Consider the following 7,908-nt stretch of genomic DNA (forward strand, 5'->3'; position numbering starts at 1 on the left):
AAATTTTGGGGGTTCCCCATACTTAGAACTGAAACTCAAAAACTCTTTTTTCATCAAACCCATACGTGTGGGGTATCTATGGATAGGTCTTCAAAAATGATATTGAGGTTTCTAATATCATTTTTTTCTAAACTGAATAGTTTGCGCGAGAGACACTTCCAAAGTGAAAAAAGTGTGTCTCCCCCCCCGTAACTTCTAAAATAACAGAATGAAAAATCTAAAAAAAATATATGATATACATTACCATGCAAACTTCCACCGAAAATTGGTTTGAACGAGATCTAGTGAGTAGTTTTTTTTTTAATACGTCATAAAATTAAAAAAAAAAAATTTTTTTCATCCAACCCATACGTGTGGGGTATCTATGGCTAGGTCTTCAAAAATGATATTTAGGTTCCTAATATCATTTTTTTTCTAAACTGAATAGTTTGCGCGAGAGACTCTTCTAAAGTGAAAAAATGTGTCCCCCCCCCCCCCTGTAACTTCTAAAATAACAGAATGAAAAATCTAAAAAAAATATATGATATACATTACCATGCAAACTTCCACCGAAAATTGGTTTGAACGAGATCTAGTGAGTAGTTTTTTTTTAATACGTCATAAAATTAAAAAAAAAATTCATCAAACCCATACGTGTGGTGTATCTACGGATAGGTCTTCAAAAATTATACTGAGGTTTCTAATATCATTTTTTTCTAAAATGAATAGTTTGCGCGACAGACACTTCCAAAGTGGTAAAATGTGTGTCCAAAGTGGTAAAATGTTGAACAAGATCTAGTAAGTAGATTTTTTTTAATACGTCATAAATGGTACGGAACCCTTCATGCGCGAGTCCGACTCGCACTTGGCCGCTTTTTTTTTTTTTTTTTTTTTTTTTCTTCTTCAATTAAAATTATTTATTTTCGTAAAATATACAGGTGTTTATAAAGTAGGGGATAGTGCTACCCGGTAAGCAAAATTTGCCTGTATTGGGCAACACCGCTCTTCCTTAATTTACAGATTGTCACACGAAAATTTAAGTAAGTCTAATAATATATGTATACAATTAAAATCACATATAACAATTGTTTATAGAACTAGTTATTGTTTATAGAACTTATTATTATTTCATTGCAAGTTTGAGAAAAGCACTATCCAAATCTCGGCGAGAAACGGGGTTGCCGGCCGCTACGCTCGGCCGTCTATATCTACTTGGCCTGCAACCCTTCGTATCCCGTCCTCTATAGTAATGTACTATTATATAAACGAAAATTGTTTTGCTTTGTTATTATTTATTGCATAATTTACTGAATATTTACAAATTGTAGTAGTTTTGAGCTTGAATTCTTTATCAATATAAAGCCGCAATGCACTTTTATGGCTAATGGTGCATAGGAACGTTCAAATGCATCGATTTTGGAAATTAATATAAGCTAGCGTTTGTATTTAGTCACACAGTCACACCCTTAATCCTTTCCTTAAAGCGGCATATATATTTACCACCATGATTTAGGAATTATTTTAAAATGGTAGAATTTCATTTTTGGTAATTTCTGATATCCTTCTGTATTCTTTTAGGTTTAAATACATCTGCAAGCACAATGCACCCAGCTGCAAAGGGCATATCTCCTTTATAAATGAATCCCATTCATAAAATTGACAAGCACTTTTGCAGCTCGCTGTACCTAATTATTAAATAAAATGTGAAGATACGTAAATAAATACATTTTTATGCTGTTGTATATGTAAATAAATACATTTTTATGCTGTTTGTACAAAATCCAACATTAGGTAAGTAGTTTGTGTTCAATTGAAGCTTTGACTTCACTAGGGACACGTCACGCAAAATAGGACCACGTCACCGCGACCTCATCCATAGGCAGCTAATTTTAATTAAAAAAAAACAAAGCATCGTACGCAGACGGTTCTGCTTGTTAAAAAATTAATTTGGTTTAGAAATACTTGCTAACCATAAGTTGCTGACCAAGTATACATTTTGGCTGACCAAATATACATTTTTGTTCATCAAAATAGAAATCTTTTGCTGATCGATTAAATTACACTCAATATTAAGTAGGTATTAAACAAAATAAATGTCATATACAAAGAAAAAAAACCGTAGGTATATATTATTATACGATGTTACTAAAAATTTACGGTTTTCGCAATTTTTCCTTTATTTGTGCTATAAGACGTTGCTTCGTACAAAATTTCAAGATTCTGAGTTCACGGGAAGTACCCTGTAAGTTTTGCTTTCCTTGCGAGTGTCGAAAATTTGCGGACTTTTGCGGTATAAACGACTGTATCTTTTGATTGCGTTGGCTTAGAAGTTTGATTTTTTCACGGCTCTAAGGGACAGTAGACCTGAGTATTTGATAGGTATAAATACCAGCTTGATACCTCCACGCGCTCCTGAGAAAAAGGGTCTTGACAGACAAAGAGACGGACGGACAACGGTTCGGATAAAGGTTCCGTTTTTTCCTTTCGAGGCACGGAGCCCTACAAATGACCAAGGCCTCCAATGCCAAGGGCTGGAATCAAACTAGCGTCCTCCGTTTATGCATGGGTTCCAAGTATAATTATGACAATTTTCGAAGGCTTGTGGCGCCCTCTAACCTTTTTTTTTCCTTTGTATATGACATTTATTTCGTTTATTAGTAGTATGTCTACTTTGTACAAAACACAAATCAAAATATTTTCATACAAAGTAATTTAATTTGTTTTGAAAATATTAACATACCTATTAGAAAACGCAGAATTCATGAAATCACCTTACATTGGGTTACGTGTTATTTATGTTTAAAATATTATAATTAAACGTAGCGAAATTTATTTTATATTTTAATTGTTGGACAACACGAAATTGAAGAATTTATGTTTACGTGATCGTCAGTTGCCTGTTTTTTTTTGTATCAAATATTTCGTAGGATGTCAATAATTTTCTTTCGTAGCTATATTTTTTTAGAATAATAAATTTCTTATGTTCTCAATGTTTTAATGTTCGTTAAAATAGGCAAGTTACCGAATTAAAAATATTCAAGTTTCTCATTCAAATTAATTTTTATTAAAAAAACAAGTTGCTTTTACCTAAAATTTATTTTCGCCAATCAAATTAAATAAATAAAAAGCGTTTAGAGGAATGTAAATAAAAATGTTTAGTTGCTTTTTTTAGTCAATATTTGACAACTGACCGTCTTTAAATAATATTCATAATATTATTCACTGCACGCAATACCTGTAACAATATAAAATTTAATGATCAGCCAAAGAGTTGCATTCAAATGTTAAATTAACCAAACGATTCCCTAAAAGGCCCTTGATTTCTAATCGATGCATTCGATCCACTTGTCGATTCCGAATCAGTATCAGCGTCCGGCAGAGAAAGTATTATATTATGTAGGACGCACCGGTTACGATTGTTATAATGGAACATACCCTCAATTTTATATAGCCTTCATGGAACTTCCTTTATACGCATTATAACAACCGTAACGTAAGTAAACTAATTAGTTAGTAATAATCCAAGGAAAGATTCAAGGGAAAATATCGTCCGGACGAAGACGTAACTCATGGGGTCAAAAATTTTCGGACATGGTTTCAAAAGAGTACACAATCATTATTCCGCGCAGCGGTCTAAAGTCCGTACAGCCCTCATGATAGCCGACCTACGGTAGGAGATGGCACTGGAATATGAAGAAGAAGACCACGCTAACTTTGCACCCACTTGGCAGTGCGAATGCATAAGATTAAATCCCTATGAGCTTCCCTACTTGACGAAGCAGTTGGTATGAAATTGTAAATTTGACTTTGAATCTTTAATATATTGCATGAGAATACGAAGACCAGTATAAAGAATAAAATGAGACAAAGAAACAATGAAATGAATTTTCGCATACATAGGGGGGCGAAACTGATCCTTACGGGGATTCTCGGCTCCGTTCGGTTCAGCATTGCTTCGAGCAATTATCAAGGTTGGCACAACTTGGGACGTCGAGTGCACAACCACGAATATGATAATAACTTGAATTTTGAATTTTTAGCCGAAAGGGATAGTGCCATACATTAGGAATGGACAGCATTATGGAAGGTAGAGGCAAGGAACAAAATCTCCATATACCAAAAAGTGTCCGACAAAACACCATAAATAGGTGGCGCTACAATCCTAGAATACTTGAGAAAAAAATCTAATCATAGACAGCGCACTTCACTCCGTCAATAACGCCTAGGTTCTTAGCTACTCTAGCGCTACTCTGGAGAGATTTGGAACTATTATTTATAGCTGACAGCTGGACACTTTTGCAACAATTCTGCCTAAGGAGTTTCTGTTCCTTGCCTCTACCTGCCATAGACAGCGTGTTTCGTCTCTGAATAGCTGTAGCTGCTGTGTAGCGGTTTTGTAGGAAGCTTCTTTTCTGTACGGTAGTATTACTAATCTGTGGTTATGCGTGAAAGAAGTGCCTTCTGAACTCAAATAGCTAAACAGCGCAAGATTTACACACACATGCAGTTCAAATAGGAAGAAACTAATACGGAAGGTGGAGATAAGGATCGAAATTTCCATATACCAAAAAGTGTCATCAAAAAACTTTAAATAGGTGGCGCTACAATACCTAATACAGTACTTGAACAAAAAAAATCAAATCATAGACAGCGCAATTCACTCCGTCCATAACGCCTAGGTACTCTAGCACTACTCTGGAGAGATTTGGAACTATTATTTATAGCTGACAGCGGGACACTTTTGCAACAGTTCTACCATAAGAGATGCCACTCCTCTTAATTCCACACTCCATAGAAACTTGGTTACGGTGACAGCTGCCATCTCCATACAATTTATAATTTTTAAAACGAAAATATTCATTGAGATGACGGGTTTCACTGTACCCAAGTCAGAGGAAAGAAAAATAACAATAAGTAATTAAGCTTATTTTATTATTTTAACTTCTAGCGCCTGATAAAAACATCAAGTTGGCAAGCGTGTGCGTGTGACTTTGCTAAACACTTATATGAGGAATATTTTTACTGATTTTTATTTCACTTGAACATTATTTCATATTTAAATATCATGACTATTAAATTATTTTTTAAATTAAAAGGAAAAAAAATGCCTCACATCATTTTGGAAAAGAGCTGGTAATCTTCAAACTGCTAGATCGATGTTTATAAAATAAGTAAAGCTAAGAAAACTCATTCTCACGTATAAAACAGTACCTATCGAAATCGGTCCATCCTTTTGAGAGCTACGATGCCACTGAAATAGGTTTAACATAGTCAGTGCGTGTTTTAATAACTTGTTTTTAACATTTTTAGGGTTCCGTACCTCGAAAGGAAAAAACGGAACCCTTATAGGATCACTTTGTTGTCCGTCCGTCCGTCTGTCTGTCTGTCAAGACCCTTCTTGTCAGGAACGCGTGGAGGTATCAGGCTGAATTTTATATTAAATACTGAGGTCTACTGTCCCTTGGAGCTGTGAAAAAATCAAACTTCTATGCTGCAAATTTACGCAAATTTTCGACACTCGCAAGGGAATCAAAACCTACAGGCTACTTCCCGTGAACTCAGAATTTTGAAATTTGGTACGAAGTAACGTCTTATAGCACAGAAAAATGAAAAATTGCGAAAACCGTAAATTTTGAGTTACATCATATAATAATATATACCTACAGGTTTGTACGGAACCCTCGGTGCGCGAGTCCGACTCGCACTTGGCCGGTTTTTTTTCTAGCAGATTTCAAATACGTCTGCAAGCAATACTACATTTATTTTTATTTTTTCCGTTATCCCTTTAATTTTAAACTTGTTTTGAAACATTGCACTATTATTACACAGAGAACCAGTATTTTGCGCCATTTTGCGCCATGAGCCAAGAGTTATTGTTGTTTGGACAACAGATCATAAAAGCGGGTGAATCTCGCGACCTAAACCCGTAAGCGCTATGAATTTTACGTCGCTTACGTTTGTGACAATTTCCTCGTTTAGTGTGGCTTCTCTATACTTAGTAATAATACCTCAATGTTTTGAAGTTCAATATTTGCATTCAGCAGTGGCAGCATGGTTCCATTTTTATCACTTGTCACTATGCCCGTCACTTTCGCACTTACATACTTGTCGGAACGTGACAGACATGGTGACAAATGATAAAGAGCCGACCATCTTAGCCCTACAGATGAATAAACAGGAAAAAGAGATTTCCTAGCTATAATTTTGTACAGTTTATCAACGGCCTTCCAAGACCAACTTCTCGTATATAGGTACCTTAGAAAAAAAAGAGCTAAGTACAGCCGCATCGGCCAAGAATATAGTTTTACCCCTTTTGGTGTGGAAACACTTGGCCCGTGGGGTCCCGGTGCCCTGAATTTTTTTGGGGCTTTGTCAAAGAGGCTTGTGGATGCGACTGGGGACCGTAGGGCTGGCAGCTTCCTCGCACAGCGCATTAGTATTGCAATCCAGCGGGGTAATGCTGCCAGCATCTACGGCATCTTGCCGAGGGGCGAATTTTTATTTTAGTTTAGGTTTTGGGTTTTTTTTTCTATTTATTATTAATTTCGATGGTTATAATTTAGTTTAGTTAATAAGTTTTGATACAATATTTATGTTATTTGGTTTACTAATAAATACATTACCTTATAATAGTTAATTTTATAACTAAACTATGTTAAGATACAATATAATATATTATACTACCTTATACCTCGTATTACTTACTTATCTAATAATCCTCTCCCGCCCTCCCCTCCCCTAACTCCTCCCTCCAAGAAAAAATCAGAACCCCAAAATAACAAATAATCAGCAAACATATAAAGGGAAAGCATAATCTGATAGCTCAGGATGAGAGCAATCTAGTTTTTGTTTCTCGACGCAAATCTTGGACCACTCTGTACTTATTTGTCATTTGTCTCCTGTATCTTACCAATCCAGTAGTAACAGGACTGATATGTAAGGTCACTTTTAAACCGGTCTTGTGTTTATAAAAATCATCTAAAATGCAATTTAGCAATTTATGAACGAACCGGCCTCGACGCGTCAACATCATACGTATATTTGTTATACATACATATTCATATATGGAATGTTTATTTTTTTCAATTCATAGCCGAATTCTGTTAATATTATATAGTTATTAAATATCATAAACTTGTAGATCATACTTAACTCTAAAGGGGCTCATTGATTACCAGTTCGCCGGACGATATCAGCCTGTCAGGTATTCGCAAAAGCTCAACAATAACAATTCGCGAATAACTGACAGGCCGATACAACTTCATACAGCGGAGATGAAAATGCTTCGTTGGGCAGGTGGCGTAACGCGCTTAGATAGAGTGCGGAATGAGTACGTACGAGGATCCTTCAAGGTGGCACCTGTAACTGAAAAACTCAGAGAGGGCAGACTCCGATGGTACGGTCATGTGATGAGACGGGACGACAACTATTCCGTGAAAACCGTCCTCAATATCACCACCAAGCAAAGAGCAGGGGGCAGACCTCCAGCTTCCTGATGGTCCACTGTCAAAAGAGACCTGAAGACGCAAAACATTCCACCACTGACAACACGGGACAGATTGTCCTGGCGCAGACGCACAAGGAGGCCCGACCCCAAATGAAGTTGGGAAAAGGGCAGAATAAAGAAGAAGAAGAACTGACAGGCCGATATCGTCCGGCGAACTGGTAATCAGTGGGTCCCTTTACAAAGGGACTAATACCAAAATCGTGAAAAAATATTTGCACTCCTATAAAAAACATCGACTTAGGATACTCAGATGACTGGTCAGATCTGGGGCCCTAGCTAAGATGACAGTTCGTTTGCAGAAAATTAATTGAAACGCTATCTGTCTCTATCGCACTAATATGGAAGAGTAATGAAGAGACTGATAGCATTTCGTTGTCGTAACGCAAACAAAGACCAATAAAAACGCCAAAAGGCGAGGACAT

The sequence above is a fragment of the Cydia pomonella genome, chromosome 20 (genome assembly GCF_033807575.1).
Source record: "Cydia pomonella isolate Wapato2018A chromosome 20, ilCydPomo1, whole genome shotgun sequence".
NCBI lineage: Eukaryota > Metazoa > Arthropoda > Insecta > Lepidoptera > Tortricidae > Cydia > Cydia pomonella.